Source organism: Oenanthe melanoleuca, chromosome 4, assembly GCF_029582105.1.
Source record: "Oenanthe melanoleuca isolate GR-GAL-2019-014 chromosome 4, OMel1.0, whole genome shotgun sequence".
Lineage (NCBI taxonomy): Eukaryota > Metazoa > Chordata > Aves > Passeriformes > Muscicapidae > Oenanthe > Oenanthe melanoleuca.
Genome location: NC_079337.1, coordinates 35,491,325 through 35,510,894, shown reverse-complemented (window position 1 = coordinate 35,510,894; position 19,570 = coordinate 35,491,325). Strand labels below are relative to the sequence as shown.

The following is a 19,570-nucleotide window of genomic DNA, read 5'->3' as shown; positions in this document are numbered from 1 at the left end:
CGCCCCACAGGGAAGGCGCTCCGTTCCGAGCACGGCCTCGCCCCGCAGCCCCGGCGGAGCACCCGCACCCAGGGCAGTCCCTCCAGGGCTCTCCTCCGCCCCTCCGCCCGCCGCGCCCGGTCCCGCCCCGCGCCCTCCGCGCTCTCCGGGGGGCGGCCCCGGCCCGGCCTCCCGCCCGCCCCGCCGCCGGCCGCGGCGCCCCGAGCCCGGCATGCGTCCGGCGGCGGAGCGCGGGCTGCTGCCAGGAGCCGGGGGCAGGCGGGCGGGCAGGGGGGCTCCCGCCGCCGCCGAGCCTCGGCGCCGCCGCCGCGGCTGGGATTAGGCTGCGATGCGGAGCGGCGGGGCGGGCGCGGCGGGGCCCAGCTGGAGGGCGCCGGGGGCCGCCGGGCGCTGAGGCGGCGGCGGGCGAGGAGCCGCCGGAGCTCTCCGAGGTGCTGCGTGCTGCCCCCCGCCCGCGGAGCCGCGCCGCCGAGCCCCTGCCATGGCTCCGGCACCGCCGCTGCCGGGCTCCGCCGCGGCTCCCAGCAGCACGGCCAGGATCCGGTACCTCCGCGCCGCCGTCTCGGGGTTTTATCTGTGGGAAGCTGCGGTACTGCTCAGGTGAGTTGCTTTCTTTGGGGAACTAGAGGTGCCCCCTTGCCGGTTTCGGGCGGCTGAAGCGCCCGGGACGGGTGCGGACAGCCGCGGTCACCGCCTGTCCTCCCCACGAACGCACGGCTACCTTCGGCAGCCGCGCTGAGGGCACGGAAACTAAATCCGCCAGCTCCGCGCTTCCCGAGCGGCTTCCAACACCGCTCTGTCCCGAACCTCCTTTTGCATTTTACAGCAGGAGGTTGTGTGCTTCCCTTACTTGCTCGCAGATAGAGTTTTCCTATCAGATCTGTGAATTCTATCACTATTTTTAGCAGGAATTCTAACATCAATGATCTTGAAAATTCTTAAGGTGTAAAGTGTCTATGTGCAAAAGTTGCAGAAGATTGTCTAAGCTGGGAATATACAGACTTTTTTATTCCTGTCAGTTCTTTTCAGCAAAAGGAAAACCACAGATTGCGTTAGGTCAGAGATCTTGTGCAGAAACAGAAAAACACCAGATGGGTGAAGAGAGGATATGGTCTACAGAAGTTCCCTACAGAAGAGGGAAAGCATTTGCTGTACTACCAACAGTCTAGGATTTGTATTATGAAAGATGGCAACATATCCATAAATTATGACCTGAGTAGAAGACTGAGGTTCGTACGGCTTTCTCTGCCCAGCACACTCTTTCTAGGCAAAGTGATGTTATTATATCAATGTAAACATTCTTTTAACACACAGCTCTGGAAGTGTGGTGATAGCAGGCTAAAATGAACTTGAATCCTCCATGAGGGAAAAGTTAAAAGAAAAATCACACATGTAAAGAAGGAGACTTCAGTGTCATCATATATTCACTGCTAATGCAGTTAGCCATGCTTGTTACCAACAAACATTCTAGCTCTGTACCACAATAAACAAACTATGGCATATAACATGACAGTGCCAGACTATTTTAAGAATCACATTGTTATTTAACAAAGACAAAAAAGGAAACTTAAATTTGAAAAGAGAGTTTGGGGATTATACGTGTAAGGGATTTATAACCATGAAGTTAAGTCAGCAGCATGTAGTGCCTCACAATGATGGCACACTTCACAAGTGCTCACAGGTTTATAGCAAATCTTTCCTTTTTGGAGTTAATTTAATGATATGCTTTGTATCAACATATGTAACATAAATTGTTTGTACTGTGGTTTTATTGTCATTGTGCCAAAAGAAAGAGATTTTAAGAAACTTGGTCACGTGGTATGAGACTGACATTGTGAGGAAAGGCTCAATACATGTATACTACACTTTAAATTTTGCAGTGAGTATTTAATGTTCAGTGTAGGTGACTAAACACTTGTGTAGTGTGGGCAATACAAGCAGCACTGGGCTATTATTATTCTATTTCAATGTATTTATGGAACTTTTTTTTCCTCTGCATATTATTCCATGCAAATGCCATCCTACTGTTGAATTGTTAATCCTTTATTTTAACGATATAAAAGCATTTATTCCAAGGGGGAGAAAAGCTATAAAGCCAGTTATGAAAAGCATAAGATATTCTGCATCACATAAATCTAGACTATTACTGAATTGCTTCCAAATGTATACAGATACCTTTTTTAGCATAAATTCAAACTATTCTCTTCAACATCCGGATAATTGTGGTATTGTAATAGTCTTTTGCTCGTAAATAGTCACTTTATGATAATGAACATGGTTACTGTGCACAAGGACTATATGGCTGGAGAAGGAATTCAGAAAGCTACTCAGAATCCATGTTTATCTTTCTTATCAATCTCAAGATAGAGGCTGCTGAAGACTTTAGTCTTCTCCATGCTTTAAAAATGGGAAAAAAGTAAAAAATAAAAATTAAAATATTGACCCTGTAAAATTCTCAGCTCTCCTGGACCCATTAATTCTATTTCTTTTCCAACTTAAACCTTGTGAAATTATTTCCATTGGAGCAAAAGGAAGAGTAGAATGCTGCTTCCACTCTCTGTTAGACACAGACCCAGCCTATATAGCACCTATATAACACTTGAAGAGAAGATGGATGCACTATGGATTTCTAGGAACAGTCAACCTTATGTGGTTTACTTGCTCACACATTTTGGAAGAAATGATGTTATATTCTCTTGCATTGTGCAACTTTGAAACTTTTCTGCTCTTCATTAAGAAACTAAAGGCTGTGTGAGAAAACTGAATGAAACTAACAAGAAAAGCCTTCATTACTTGTCCAATAGCCCTGAGGCTATTTAAAATTAATGCTTAAATTATATGCCTGTGAAGATAGAAAAAAAGGATGTTTTTCAGTGTAAATTTAGACTTGCTACTTTAATGAGCAAAGTCTGGAGATGCATGCTTAACAAGAAACTTCACCTGATTTTTTTTTAATAACTAATTTTTCATTCCACATCAAAAGATCCTTCAAATTGCAATGGCTGAAACAAGATGTATATTGGCCATTATAGGATCTAATTATTAATTAGATCTCCAAAAGATATTGCAGAAAAAAAAAAAATAGAAGAGCAATGGAGCTGGGAAAGAATCTAGAGAGCAAGTCTTGTGAAGATTGGATGAGGGAGCTGGGATTGTTTAATCTGGAGAAAAGGGGGCTAGGGAAAGACCTTTTTTCTCTCTTCAACTGTCTGAAAGGAGGGTGTAGCCAGATGGGGATCAGCCTGTTCTCCCAGGCAACAAGTGACAGGACAAGGGGAAACAGCCTCAAGCTGTGCCAAATAAGATTCACATTGGATATCAGGAAGAATTTCTTCATGGGAAGGGTGGTCCAGCATTGGAATGGGCTGCCCAGGGTGGTGGTGGAGTCACCATGCCTGGAGGTGTTCAAGAAATGGACATGGCACTTAGGGCTGTGGTCAAGTTGAGAAGGTGGTGTTCAGTCAAAGATTGTATTTCATGATCTTGGGATCTTTTGCAGCCTTAATGATTGTGTGATTATCTGTAGTCTTGCATAATATTGTGCATGTTTGTACTGTTATGTCATAGATTAATACACATACTGATAATGTATTGATAGATTTTAAACATGAAAAACAATGGTTAAAGTACATAGCACTCTGTAATATATTTGAGGATAGGGAGAAAATCTATTAACAGAATCAAAATTTAAAAAAAATATTACTTATTAATATCACTGCCAGTCCGAGCCTGAATGTGATACTAAGAGGATCCAGGTGCAAAAAAGAGCCAAATCTAGGGAAAATAAAGTAATGTAGCATTAAAACAACTGCAATTTACTACCAAAGAAAGAAAAAAAATCTGAAATATAGTTTGAAGTTATTATAATGTCTAAGACTGAGTATTCTTCTAAGTTTTCAATAAAGTAGTAGTATTAACAAAACATCCTCTGGATTTGCCTGAATTCCAAGAGGTCTTGATGAAAGCAGATAATATTTGTAGAATAAACGTGAAGATCAGATTTGTGAGCCAAAACCAGTTTCATAACAGCTCAGGAACTGATCAGCACTGATCTATTAGAACTACACTGTCTGGGACTTGACAGGGATTTGCTTTTTCCTTGAAGGATGTAGTATCTATTTTATATGTAGACCTGTGTATGGGGATAGAGCAGGATGAAAGGGTAGGTTGCACTGGGGAAATGCAAAATAAATTCTTCCTATGTGGTGTTTCTTTATTTATCCATATTAGCATAGACAAAGAATCATGCTGCAATTAGGTTATTGCCTCTTTCCCTGATCTTTTCACTACTCCATTGGACTTTCCTTGAAGGAAACAGTGTCACAGACACAGACAATTGCTCTTAAAAACTAGATTTTTGTGGGAAAAACCTCCATGCAGCCTAACTTCGTGGCATATCTGAGTTTAAGGTTAACTGACTTTGAAATTGTTCCTGCATTTCGTTGCAAATTGATTTCAGGTGAATAGCAATAAGAAGCAGAAGTCATTATCCTTTAAGCCAGTTTAGGTCCTTCAAATAATGAAAGAGAAAAAATACAACAGCTAAAAACTATTAAATCTGACATAACATCACAAACATCTTTGAAAATAAAGATTCTCAGGTCCTCTAATGAAGCTTCAGTAACTTATTAATATGTTAATAATTAGACCTACAATGCTACTCAAGAAATAAAAGTGTCTGTCCAAATCAAGATGTGAATAAAAGAGTGTAAAGGAAAATATACTAATGCAAGATGACAGCACTGAGGCAAAATACCATTCTTCAGCAGACTTAATTTGAAAGAGAGTTTCTGTAGAATAAATCAGCTGACAGACTCCAGGTCTGATGAAAAGCACTTAGCACATCTCAGGGAGTAGCAAAGGAAGGGTAGGTGAGCTTGATATTCAGGCTCACAGCAAGGCAGGAAGGAACAGGGTTCTGCCATAAAAGTTTGCAGTCCCACAGCACCTGTGCAGGAGAAGAGCAGTTCAAAAGTTTGAATTGATGGGCAAGGGTGGTAATGAAAGGTGTGCCCAAGGTCAAGGCCAAAGGGTGAGGTCAGCAGGTCAGGCTCAGATCAAAATTATGAATTCACAAGACTGGGTGAAGGTATGCTTGCACACTACTCATGCAGAGACCACGAGAATCTTCCCAGCACAGGGTTAAAAAAAAAAAAAAAAAAAAAGGGAAAACAAACATGATTAAGAGAAGTAAAAACAAGCCCTCAGAGAAGAGAAGTGAACCCCTGCTGAAGGTTCTACAAAACAAATACAAACAGCTCTGTTCCAGAGCTGAACTACCAGAGCTCACACTGAGCCCAGTCAGTCAAACTCCTGTGATGAAGGGTCCTTCTAAAAGTCTAGGAGGAGAGCATCAATACCTTTAGGGAAGCATTGTACTTTTCAAAACTCAGACAAAAGTGACAAAAGGGGGTTTTGTGACCAAGAATATGTGTTAAAATTCTCTTGTATTTCAGCTCTACCAATTTCTCTTGTATTTTAGCTATACCACTGAAGACACTGTACTCCTTTTGTGCCAAATAGGAGTTTCTTCATGAGTACAAATTTGATAAGGGCTTTAGCTATCCCTTCTTTATTTCTATAAAACTTGTTTATTTTTCTAAGTGATTACTATCTTCATAATTTCAGGAAATTATTATATATTTATATATTATGTATATATTTTTGTGTTTATAGTACTATAACTTTTAAGAAAATTAAATAACAGAAATTTCAATTAAAACCACAAATCTTTCCATTCTTACAGTACTAGTGACCTTTTCTTCCTTTTCAACTTCTCTTAATTCATTCCTGGCCAATTGATGATAACAACAACTGAAAGCAACTTATATTGTGAGATAAGTGCTGTGCTTCTAAATGATGATAATTGTAATTCTCCTTTATCAGATTAGTTTTGTCCAGGAATCCTAGGAATCATGAAAATCAGAGAAAATGAAAATTTTTATAAGATTAGAGCTTCTTATTTTATCAGATTCAGAATACAGGCTTCAAATGACCTTACTGAGTATTATGTAATAATACCTATAGGGAATTATTCCTGCAAATCAGCTTTTCTCAAGTAATGAATGATGAAGAGCCCTTGTGTGTGGTGTTGTTTCTTGTTCTCTTTACTGCTTTTCCTACTAAACTTCATGATGTTTAGTGAAAGAATCAGTGAAGGGAAATAGGAAATAGAAGATATCGCTTTCACTGATGTATAGGCATCATGAATAGGTCAAGTAAAAGGCACCTTTTTGAGGGTATCAACTACCAGCAAAAAGGGAACAACTCAGAGAGAAGGAAAATGCACAGTAAAAAACCGTGTTTATCAAAAGTGCAGGACCAAAACACAAAGAGCATCAGAAAGTAGAATAGTTTGCAGAGTAAAGTTAAGAGAAAAGGGTGAGAATGTTAAAGACTGTACTTTTTTCCTGGCACAATCCATTATTTTTAATGGCTTATTATCCTTTCTGGTTGAGGCCTTTAGATGGTGTGGCATTGGAATTGTAAGTAGTGACAATAAAAAGAAAGAATGAGGAAAAAAAGTTTAAAAATAGATGGTATATATTTATAAAAATATAAAAGAATGCATTTCATTATTACATTTCCAGTCAGATTTCCAGAATGATTTGTCCAATACACATTATTGAATACAACAGCAAACAGGGTACTAACACCCTATCTACACTTAACTGGACTTTCCACATAATGAACAGAATCACAGAATTAATTAGGTTGGAAAAGATTTCTAAGATCATCAAGTCCAACCTATGAATGAACATCCCTATGTCAACTAGCCCATGGCACTATGTTCCACGTCCAGTCTTTTATTAAACATCTGCAGGGACAGTGACTCCACACTCCAATCTTTTTATACAATTTTTCTATAACACAAACCACCCTGTTACTTCTCTGGGCTTACCACTGATGTGCAAAATGAGTGGGAACAACAGGGGGAGTCAGGGCTATTTCTAGGTAGGAACTTCCCTAAGGAAGATCAGTCCTCTTTGACATTATTACTGAAATTTCTTTGTGGTGACATGAAATATTAGCAAAATGCAGTTTCCAAGGGAAACAGTTTGAGACCACAGGAAAGGTGGAAAATTTCAAAAACACTCTGGTCTGACATGATCATTGGCTGTTGAAATAATGGAGCTGCAGAAGTAGTGGGGCTACTGACTCATACAAATCAATCATTAGAGCAAAAAGCAAGGCAGCAGATTATCCCAAGGCTCTTTTAGTGAAACAATAGAGTAGAACACAGAAGTACTAAATTGTCTCAAACTTATTTAATTTAATTTAATTAAGAGTTAATTGCTATTACTGCATGGTATTCTTACAGTTAAAACTAATTTAGGAAAAGTGTCATAGCCAAAATCAAAGCAGCTATGAAATTTTAAAAAGCAAACTAATTTTTTTCCTCTAATAAAATTCAAGCTGTAGTTATAACTACATCATCTACTGTATTAATATTTTGCTCTTTGTTGCATTCACTCTTTGACTTAGCAGAAATACCTAGCTAATACAGTTATGCCATCATGGTTCTCAAAGGTTTCTTTTCTTTTCTTTTAAAAACTATTATGACTTTATGTGTTAGTGGGGAACTGCAGAGCTTAGGGTCTATTTTGTGAAAAGTTGATTTATAATGTTCTGGCATACAGTTGAACTCAATTTCTAAAAGGATCCTTGGTTTTTGTCCTGCTAAGTCTTGTAGTTTCACAAAGGGTTCAAAACTGCACTGTCCTTTACTAGATTCAGTAATGCCCAGGAGAGTCCATTCTCTGGGTTATGAAGGCTAAGACATCTCCATTTCAGGGACCAACTACACTTCCAGGTTTGTGAGCAATGTATGTGCTGACTAATAGTGCCCTAGTAGATAAAATAAATGTCACAAAGTGGTAAATTGGCAAAAATAAACACCTTGAAATCAATAATGACTAAAGCACTGACTTCACACAGCAAAGTTGTGCCTAACTCCTGTGTTCTAGGGTAAATGTAAATTCTGTGCCTAAGTACATATACAGAACTTCTGTGAAGAGATGGGCATCTGTGGGGTGTTCTCCCTGATCTTATTGGGTCAGATCCATTACCTCTAACTCAGCAGTATTAGAACTAAATTCAAAGAGGGCAGATTTCAGCATAATAACTAGAATACATCCCCTAAAAGACTTCTTTTAAAAATCCATTTAAAATGGTTCTTTTTAATTTCTTTATTCTGCTAGAAAGAATTATTTCTGGATACCTTCCTTTTCCTTTTCCTTTTCCTTTTCCTTTTCCTTTTCCTTTTCCTTTTCCTTTTCCTTTTCCTTTTCCTTTTCCTTTTCCTTTTCCTTTTCCTTTTCCTTTTCCTTTTCCTTTTCCTTTTCCTTTTCCTTTTCCTTTTCCTTTTCCTTTTTTTCTTTCCTTTTTTCCTTTTCCTTTTCCTTTTCCTTTCCTTTTCCTTTTCCTTTTCCTTTTTTCCTTTTCCTTTTCCTTTTCCTTTTCCTTTTCCTTTTCCTTTTCCTTTTCCTTTTCCTTTTCCTTTTCCTTTTCCTTTTCCTTTTCCTTTTCCTTTTCCTTTTCCTTTTCCCTTTTTTCACAGATTTATCAGTTTGCTTAAACTCCTAATTTGCAAGACTTTAAGTAGAATAAAATATCTTGTAGTTTCCCTCAGTTCTTGTGCACTAAAAATGACAATCGTTTTGAACATAATATTGCAAGTTTTTACCACACAAAATGAATATGAAATGTCTCCACTTCAGACAGTAATCTATGATTACAAAAAGTACAATAGAGTGGGGAACTGGATTTAAAAATATTATTTAGAAGTTTCTCCATATATGTGTTAAAATTTTCCCTTTTAACTTCAGTACTTATTCCCATATTCTAACACTCTGCAAATGAGCTCTTAGAATATCTCTCTCTCTTTCCCTATTTCTGTTGCTTCTCTGTACCTCTTTGGATCCAAGAGTACTCAAATTTTCATCTGTAATTAAAATGTGAGCACAAAAGCACTTGTTCAGATCCCTGAACAATGGTTAACAGAATGTTCTTTTTCCTGTTTTTCAACGGGGATGATTCCTTCAGTAATAAATGGGTCTTGCACCTAATAAAGCCCTTAACACTGTTTGGGAAGGAGGAGTGTCCTCAATGCTTTCATGATGATCCAGGGAAGAGGAGAGGGTGCTCTGCCTGGAGCCCTCACCTGGTGGAGGATTTGTCAGGGTAGTGGGGGATCAGCTCAGGTCATGACTCTTCCTTCCCTCAGCTCATTTGGAGTTCTTTACACAAAGTTCATAACACTGGGATGATAATTTAAGGGGATGCTGCCATAATGAAGACTAGAAAAGCAAAGACTAAATATGTATCTGAGAGGAAGTTTAAGCACCACTTTGTGTGTGTGAAAGAGAATGTGTGTAGTGGACCAAGATAATTTTGGAGGAAGCACGAAAAGCTGGCAGCACTGTTTTTTTAACCTTCACATTATTTTCTCTGACTTACTCCGTAAGGAATATGCTTCAGTGCATGCATTAGGAATACTGGGTTCTGTCATTATGTGGCATGAATTCTGTCACTCTCTTCATCACCCTGAAGCTCAACTCTGTTCTTGTTAAAGAAAGTCTTACACTGATTTATTACTGTGTTGATCCTGGATAGAATTAATAAAAAGGAAACAATTACTTAATCCACCTATCTCATGTAAATTAACATGGCTGGTTGAACATCACCATTCCTGTCTCACAAAATTCCCAAAGCTCTGAAAAGATTTTCTCACTTTTCAATGCATAAAAAGCAGTTTAAGTTGCAGAAAGCAAGAAAAACCCCTTCTCATTCTGTGGGGAAGATGTTCAGAGTCTTCAAAAATTAGAACCTGAGACTGCAACTTCAGTTTCCATTGACATTGGAAAACAGATTGTTACTGACGAAATAGAAAGAAAACTGAACTGTATTACACCCAAGCCTGCCAGAGTTTCATAAAACTACATTGAAACATATGTTTCCTTAAACCTCCATTTAATGAAAACAATATTTTTTCCAACTACAAATATTTTGTCTTAATTGAAAACTCTTAATTATTAGTAATAACACAGACCTACACTATAATTATCTGGCTAATCAAAATAAACAATTTTATGATTAGCATTTTGGGAAAAAATACTTTATGTAGTTACTTTTCAGGGTATAGTCAGCTTTTCTCTAACAGAACTTTTATCACACTTATTTTAGAGAAAAAGTCAAATCTAAACAGCCGTCTCACATGCTTCTGTGTAAAGCATAGTGCTTATATATATGTATCAAGTCACAAACAAAAAAAATACATAGATTTAACATTATCTAAACTATAATATATTAGAATGGTGATCATGATAGAGTGACTTAATCAGAAGACTTCAAATTGTATTATTCTGTTTTTTCCTCTCTGTTAGGAAGAGTTGAAACATTCCACAGCAATCCAAAGTTTTTCAGAACAATAATCCATAATTTATGTACTTTATGTTAACATGTGTTAAACGTGCTTACTTTAATGTTAAATGTGTTTACTTTAACAAGCCATTTTACTTCCATGACAAACATGACTAGAGGAAGACTGTAAAGCTGGAGGAATTTTCAAATGTATTAATAAATGCAAAAACAAAATATGACACCATAAAGGTATCAGGAACGTTAAAAAATGCTTGTAACCATTGCCTAAGCTACAGGAGCACTAAAATTTCATGTTAATCCTGTAGCTGAAACAGAAAAATTATTCAAATCTGAAAGAAAATACTTTTCTAGTAGTTGCATTGAAATGCAATCCCAAATATATTTAATGTGGTTTTCATTTATAACCATTAAAATAATAAAGGATAGTTAGTGAACTTAAAATGGAAAGGGTTGTTGTTTTTTTTTTTTGTTGCACATAAGCATTGTTACTTTGGCTGAAAATGTGTCCTGATACAACTCTTATCTCTGCAGCATTATGTTGAAAAATTATTCTGACCATTTGCATTTAGTCAAAATAAGAGGATAGGAGGACAACTAGAAAAATCTAAAACTGTGAAAAATCAGTAGAAAAACGAAATTTTACACAAAATAATTAACATTTTTCTTGAGGGTTTTCTTAAAAAATAGCTTTTTAAAGTCTTAGTGATACAATGCTTCTGCTCCTCTTAGTTGATATGACACTCTGGCAAACGTGAGTTAAGAATTCTGTTTGTTCTGATAAAATTAGTATTATTTAAAACATTGCAGTATATGAAAATCTGCATTTTCTTTGCTCCAGGAACTGTCAATTTTATGACCTACAACAAGTACAAGAGATTGCATCTTTAATTAGCAAGAAACACATTATTGTCAGTTTTAGCAGAAATAAAATGAAAAGCCCTTGCAATCTCAGTCTTTTAACATATTGAAAACTTAATTCTTTCTTCATCATTTACTATCTTTGGCTTTACTACATGTATATACACTCTTCCACTGTTCTTTCACCATTGGAAACTTTCTTTTTGTCCCTCAGAATGAAATTAATTTATTCAACAATAAATCATTATTCAAATAGAGTTATTTCCATAATGGAATACAAAGGAGTTGGAAGAAAATTATCTCCTTGTACTAACCTTGAATGGTGGAAGGGAACATTGTCTCATTCAGGCATCTAAACTAGGAGTTCACTTACCCTGAGTTCACAATACAGATAATGTAAAGAGATTGTCTTCCAAGGATAATTCAGAGAAGGAGATGAATTTTGTGTTTTGTTTCTCAGGGGAAAGTATCTCTGTGTGAGCTAGAATGGAACAGCAGTGACAGATGATTTTGTATGTCACTTTCAGTACTGGATCCACGCAGCTGTGACACCCTGACATAGCTCCTGGCTTTCCAGAATGGTCCTGGATTTTCATAAATGAGTATTGCTGATGAACTGCCTCCCTTCAGAAAACCCTGTCTCTAATTTTCTATGCAGCATTTTAATTTTCAGTAAAGAGATTGGTTTTAAATTGTATTGAAATTTTTTAAAATACTTGCTTAAAAAGAATTTATCCTGTCTTCTGAACTCCCACTCCACTATATTTGCTGATCTTCAAGGTTTCCAAATTCAAAATTCTTTATCACAGTAAAACACAAAGACTTGTGCTTCTCTTTTGACACAGCTATCTCAGTCAGTTTCAACATATCATACCTCAAAGAATATCTGTGTCATGCCACTTAACTGAACAAATGCATTTCAGTGATAAACTGTGCAAAAATTTGGAAAAACCTTGGCCTTATCTCCAAAAATCAAACAGATTAGTATTGTTTATGCTTTACATTAATGTATTGTATTTTTTGGTGTAAAATTGAAGGCAGTTTTTGTCTCTCTAAAAAGAGCAGGATTAATTTTTGTAAAAACAAGGAAAACACTAATTTGGATGAGCTTGAGGCCTTCAGTAATCATTCTTGTATTTCTTGGTTTTTATTTTAAGCTGTCACATGCTGGAACATTCTACTCTTGAAAGGTATTTTTGTTCAGGTTTATGTAAGTCTTGACTAATGCAAATTCTGCTTGCTATAAACTCTGCTCTTGTTAGTCCTTTCTCTACTTAATTAGTAGATCAGTTAGTTAGAGACATTAGCATTACAAAAAAAGCCATCCTGTGGTTCGGACCTCATCAAATTAAAAGCTTGCTTTCCCCATTAATTCTACCAAATTTGATTAAGGTCTTTATCATTCAGAAGAGGCTTTGAATGCTTTCTTCATATCACAGAGTCTTATTGCTAAAATTTTTAAAATGCAAGACACCATCAGATGATCCAACACCACCAATTAGAGGATCATTTCCTTCCAAGCAGACCTCTTTAATTACATGGTTACACTAAATGATTTTTATTTTAAAAGCTGATGAATTCTATCTCCATTGCTTACAGCTATGGAATCAGAGAGTCTAGTCATGAGATTAATTCACCTAACCATTGCTGGTGAATCAGTGAATAAGTACCACTAAACTAATTTACTGAAATGCTTTTGTGTAGTAATGTATGCAATTAAATTCATATTGGCTGCAGTTTTTGCTTTCTTTCTAAGGGTGTAATTAATTTATTTGAGCTTCTCTGGGAAGTATTTTAATATGAAGTGTATTAAAAACATTCTAGCATCAGCTGGAAAGAATAGACCACAAACACAACATCCAATTGCTCCAGGGGTTTGGCCACACTTGATGTCTGAGAGAATAAGTTAAATAATGAAATGAAAGACCTACTGGACCATCACAATGTGTGTAGCAGCACTGTAGTATGCATTGTAAGGTGAAATGCAAACCTTCTACCTGTCTGAATGACTAAAATTGATTGGTTTTGAGACAAAATTAGTATTTATGATCAGGTGAAAAGAATCCCCAAGACAAATGTGAAAACAACTTGGTGTAAATGTAAGATTTTCAAGAAAAAAATGTGTCAGTTGATTACCTATGGAAGGGAGAAAATGAATTTACCATATAATTCAAAGATAATTTGTATCAATTGTTCAAAAGTAAATCTGTGAGACTGGAGACTACTCTCAGGCTGGTTTGGATAAATGAGTGGATCATCCTAAATAGGACTTGGAAACATATCTCTAGGAAGTTTCCAGTGGAAGGCAGAATTACAGCACATCATATTCTTTCTTTATCTGTCATCTCCCTGTACCAGCAACAAAATGAGAAGACTCAGCAAATGGTGAAAGACATAATTTCTTTCTTCCCTTTTGTCTAGACTGGTCTTATTAAGTCTTTCTGGAGTGATGCAATCTTTTTTAGAAATGCTGATGGTAGTCCGTTACATTTTTTTTTTCAATATTTTCAAATAAATATGTATTCTTTTAAAGCTGAAACCACACACTGAAAGGAATTTTTTAATAACACACCTTGAAGATGAATGTTTAAATGAGGGAAATCAGTAAAACCAGCACTTCCTGCAGTACAAACATAAGTCTCAAAGGTAGTGGGCCTGAAATTACCTTTGAAAATACACCTTTTAATATAAAGCTTATATAAAGCACTTTCATATGTAAAGTTTCTTTCCTCTGTTTGTGCTTTGGTGAAAATGTGCAGAAGGTTGGGATAGATAGCAACAACTTGCAGATAGAAAACAGTAATTCTTCAGAAAAAAAAAAAAAAAGAAAAAAGACATAGGAAAGCAATCTGATTTTTGGAGCTTTAAATGTTTTAGAGGAGGAAACATTTGTGGGGGTTGTAAATGCTCTGTGAAGAGTTTTTCCCAATAATTTTCCTTTGGAGGAAGGGAAGAGAAAGATGTTCTCTCAGAAACATGCCTGCTTTAAATAGATATTTCAGGAGCACAAATTCATGACCCATGCTTTATCTTGGTAACTAAATTGCCAGCTGATAGATGAGATCTCCCATTTAAATTCTGTAGGTTTTGGTCCTCTGGCTGTATAGCTGTGTTAACTATATATTTTTTTTTTCAGACTTCTGTAGCAGAAAGTATTTTAAAAACATAAAAGAATCAATAATAATAATGTAAACCTATTCTCAGCAGAGGATTAAAAAAGAACTGAATCCCATCACTTGCAAGGCCTAGCTCCATCTTGAAACAGGCAGGGCTGTCTGTGTCAGCTCAAAGTGTTAAACTATTCCATAACTGAAGTGTTACAGTGGTTGAAAGTCTTTTAATTTTGTTCTAAATTGATTCCTGGCTATTTCACATCCATTTGCTTTCATGATAATGTTATAATTTAGCTTACAATTCTTTATTCTTTGCAGGTGCTTGTCATAGACAGAATATTTACCTCTCTTTTTCCTAGCTGTGGTCAACCTCTGATATTTTAAGCTGCTTCTGGTTTATGGGCAGCTCAAGTGCACTTTCCATTCTGGAGCTTAAGTCCCTGCTGTGCAAGGAGCTGATGCTCAAACAACTGCTTAGTAAGTCAAATACCCAGCTGTGAAAGGAAGATGAGCCAACATTACAGCTGTAACTTGCAAACCTCATTACAGCAACTGCAAGCCTGCAACCCAAGCCCTGTGTAGAAGGACCCTGGGAAGACATCATTTCACACTGGGAACTATGCCCTTTGCTTCCCTGCCTTAAGCTCCTCAAAAAATCAAGTGCCTTTTGACAGTCTGTAGATTTCTGCATGAGATTTGTAATGTTTAATCTGAATTTTGCCTGCTTTTCTATATATCAGAACTCACTCCTTTTCACCAAGCTAGCCATATATGAAGTACAATACCTTATATTTAGTTAAATTGTTTCTTCCAGAAAGCTGTATTGTCTCGGTTGGTACAGTTTGCTCTCCTGTTAAGTTATTATTAAACTGTGTGTCCAAATTCCCATTTGAATTTGTCTGTCTCTTACTGAGTTTTCTTCTCCCTTTCTTCTTTAGTTAAATGTCCAGCATTTTGTGTTGCATTGAGATATTTTTGCACTTCAATCAAGCTATTTTTTTCTGTCTACTTTTTTGATAAACTAAGCAGATTAAGCTCTTAAAGTCTCTTACTTGAAGCAAATTTCCCTAACTCTCAGGTCATGGTTTAGTGGCTTTGTTCAGTACCTTTCCAAGTGCTTTAATGTCCTTTTAAAACTTGGATATGGAATTTGACGTAACATCCCAGAACTGGTCTCATTAATATCGTATAAAATAATAAGTGACCTTCATGCTTCTACCCACTCTTTCAATCTTTCTGCACCACTGGATAACACAGAAGCGCACTGAGAACCTTACCACAACAGTGCTGACTTGTTTGAGGCATTCTGATTCCTCCTTCACTGCTTTCTCCAGCTCTGCCCATGTTCACAGTTCATACATCTCTTAATATCCTTCCTCTAATTGTGTCAAACTCTTCAACTTCAATGGGCTGACTTTAGGAAAGAGGTTGTTCATCAGAATTTATGTCTCTGTCAATTCTTTTTCAATTTCTTTGTTTTAAACCATCAATTGCTTTGCATTTTTCTTTCCAGATTATAGATGGCATTGCTGAACACCATTCTTACAAGTAGCTTTCTTTCTGAAATATAGGATGTGGTGTCTGATCTAGAGAAGCTGCATGTCTCTGTCAGGCTGCTTCTTACTCTCTGAACATGTATATCCCACTTGATATATCTTCAGCTTGACCTAGCAGTTTATGATTCAAATATGACTTTTTGAAGGTAAAGCACCTGTGATTTAGGATAGTTTCCTATCTCAGTGATTGAGATTCCAACTTGACAGGCTTCAAAGCATTGATGCAAAACTCATCTGTCCTCAGATTTTAGGGGAAAAAATAAGTTAATGGACAGAATAAACCAGAGACAGGAGTAATTATAGTCCTTGTGATTCTAATGTTCTGATCTTGTCTGGTTTTGTATGACAGCTTATTTGAAACAAAAATTCCTACCCTAAGTTTTGATGGTGTAAATTTGTCTGGTCACAAATAATTTTTGAATGCATCTTTTGACATTTTCTTTTTTTTTTTTTTCTCGATTCTTGTCCACAAGTTCAGTTATCAAATTCCTTTTCACTTGTTTTTGAAGGCTTAATTTACTTTTTAAAGATGTTTGGGATACATCCAGGAAATTGAAGTCAAGTAGTGTTCTAATTCTGAAATTGGAAAATGGTATAAATCCTTATAATTATTTGCCAATAGCTCACAGGAACAACTCAGAATCACTACCAGGGAGAGGACTCCTCATAAAATATGAACAGACCAGAAGACTGTGAGATTATAATCGCTCTCCAATAAAAGACTTCAGCAATGGAAACTTCTATGTCTGAGAAAAGTGTACAGCTTTCTTTCTCAGTAATTTAAAGTCACATAATGACTTTATACTAAACACAAGTCCATCATACCTTGCTGATATTAAATTCCTATAATTCTGCCTGCTAGAAAATGCATGCACAACTTCTTTAAAGAACTGTGACAGGTCAGGATGAATTCCCCTCTGGAGGCACGCAAAGGCATTCCTGGACTTATGCAATAGTTGTGTATTGAGGACAAAGCTATGTGCATTATTAGCACTAAAAGAAGCTCAATTCTTAGTTCATGGAAGGAGTATACCCTCCTCTAACCCCTTAGCCAGAGGCATGTCTTTCAGAGGCAGTGTGCAAGAAAATTGAAGAGCCCTTACCACACAGAGTAAATTTTTATATTAATCTGGAAACAGAAAATCCCTTCTTAAAATCTACTACTTTACTCAGTTTTTACCACATTACCAAGTCTAGCTCCTTTATAAGTAGACGAGTATTCCACATGTCAGCTTTTATTGATGAAAGTATTATTTGTCCAATAGTATTCTTGAAATACATATTTTCAATAAAATTTAAATCAAAAAGGCAGAATTCTGCAGACTCAACCAGCTTTTACTCATTACACTCCAAGCTTAGTAAAAGGGAAAACTTTCCTTGAATAAATATTTACTTACAAATTACAGCTGACTTTTGAGATACAACTTGTTTATACAAAAGGTATTAATTATACTGAATGTATTCGTTTCATAAGCAGGCATGAAATTATTCAAGATATTCTGAGACTTAAAACTTACTAATGAAAGCAAATATTAATGGTGCCATCATATAAAAAGGTAAATGTCACTTTGAGAAAATCCACAGTTGCAACAATTACTATTTTTCCCTGTCAGCATTAGTTACCTTAATTTCAAAGTACTTGATTCCATGGCAAAGCAAGAACTACAAGTACAACAAGGAAAGTTTTACAAAAGGTTCAGTGAAGTAAAAAAAGATCAAAGAAACAAATTCTTCATTTCCAGAAAATTATATTCAAGCTTACAATGGACATATCTATATTTGTGTTCTAGATAATTTATGTATATTAAGAATAAAAATACAGGGTTGTATATCCTGCAGTATAATAATTATATATACCTACAGAATAGAAATATAAATTCCTTATAGAAGACTGCTAGAATGAAATCCAAGTTTAAGTGTATATACTAAGTGCATACACACAGTAACTCAATTCTCCTGCCTTCCAAGTAGATAATCCCCAACAAAGGGTAATCTGACTCTTGTACTTTATTTGTTTTATAGACATTAGTGATGTTTTTCAGAAACATTAATCACTACAAGTTGTAATAATGTGATGAATCAGATCCATTCACAATGATTGATAATGAAAATTATGGCAATAGGATAATTTCAAACAGCTATAAAAAGAATATGTTGAATACTTAATTTCTCAGAAATGGAAATTCTGCAGCCACAGGAAGAATTAAAGAACTGACTTAAAAAGAAAAGGTTAAAGAAATAGGTTAGTTATTGAAGAAGAGTAAAGAAACATTTTTTACTGAAAGAGATACCAAAATATTCAAAACAATTTAGAAATATCCAACAATTTGGCAATTTATGAACTATTTAAGAATATACAAATCAAATTACACGTAGAATAGTAAAAACACTAGCTAAGGAAATAAACTCAAGAATAAAATTTTACTTCCTAATTTAATATTACTACTAAAAGATTTAATTTCCATTTTTAATTAAAATATGAGCCAATGATACAATTCTAGAGGTTTCTGTGTTCATATTCTATGTGTGCTCATATTTGTAACTCTCAAGGACTAATATGAAATCTTTTTTTAGGATAAAAAAATCCAAATTTAAAACTTGAAGACAAAAATTTTAGAAGACCTTATGAATGGAAGTTTTTATAAAACTGTAACTTTTCATGCCCTGAGTAAAAGAGTCTTGAAAAGAAAGAAATCTCATTCTCAGTCTGTGGTCCACATGGTCTCTGCAAACATATGTACCTGTATGGAATTTTTCCATTTTTATCCATCGTTAAGAAGCAAAGTTTAGCTTTGGGTTTTTTATGAGTCAGAAAATTCCTAAAGGTTTTGCATTATTCCCTGCATTTACATCTAAACAAAAGCATATCTAAGTCGTTCTAAAAGAGTGAAGTGATGTGGAGACAATGAATTGGGTAAGTAAAAGAGATTTAAGTCCTGTAACAGATTTTTACTTGAATTCTGCACAAACATACAAAGCTCTTTATCTGTTCTGAGACTCCAAAAGCCACAAATGGTTTCAATTGCACCGTGTATCACAATGTTACTCTAAATTTATGTGTTTTCTGACTGTTCTATTTTTCCAGTGTGTTAGACAGCACTCAAGTAAGACTTGTTCCACAAAACACAGACTTTTCCTTTGGCTCCCATGGTTGATCCCAGTGCCATTACTCTGCTCTCTTAGCATGTGCAGAACACACTTTAGAATGGCAGTGGGAGTTCTGCATGCATATGAAGAGGAAGCTGTAGGAAATGGCAGTGGCCCTGAGAAGAAAAGTTTGTCTCAAATAGTTTAGTCAGTAAGTAGTTAGGGTTTTTTTGTTTTGGTTTGGTTTTTTACCCACTGTAGCAGTCACTTTTGTTTTAACAGAAAATGAAACTCTAAGACAATGTTAAGAATACCTCCTGCCAAGAGACTGATCTGTTTTATTATGGTTAGTAATAAACAACATAAAATAAAAATTGGTGATAGTATTACTATTCTAATCAAGATCCTTAGTACTTTTTTTTTCTGATCCATACTTATATCACAGCACACCCAGTTAAAATAGAACAGTCTCATAATCAACTCCAAAATATGACATTCCACATACACAGCTACTTCTGTGTTTAACTTTGTGATAATGATATTGATTACTGCTGATGGAAAGTGTTATTAATC

At 36.2% G+C, this 19,570-nt stretch overlaps 1 protein-coding gene across 1 annotated transcript in view; it reads left to right on the top strand.

Moving 5' to 3' along the window:
* Positions 1–553: 553 nt before the first annotated feature.
* GLRA3 (glycine receptor alpha 3) overlaps positions 554–19,570 on the top strand; it is a 74,479-nt gene continuing 55,462 nt past the window's right edge. Inside the window, exon 1 of the mRNA XM_056489666.1 lies at positions 554–600. The gene's annotated coding sequence lies outside the window, so the exon portion shown is untranslated. The remainder of the gene's footprint in view (positions 601–19,570) is intronic.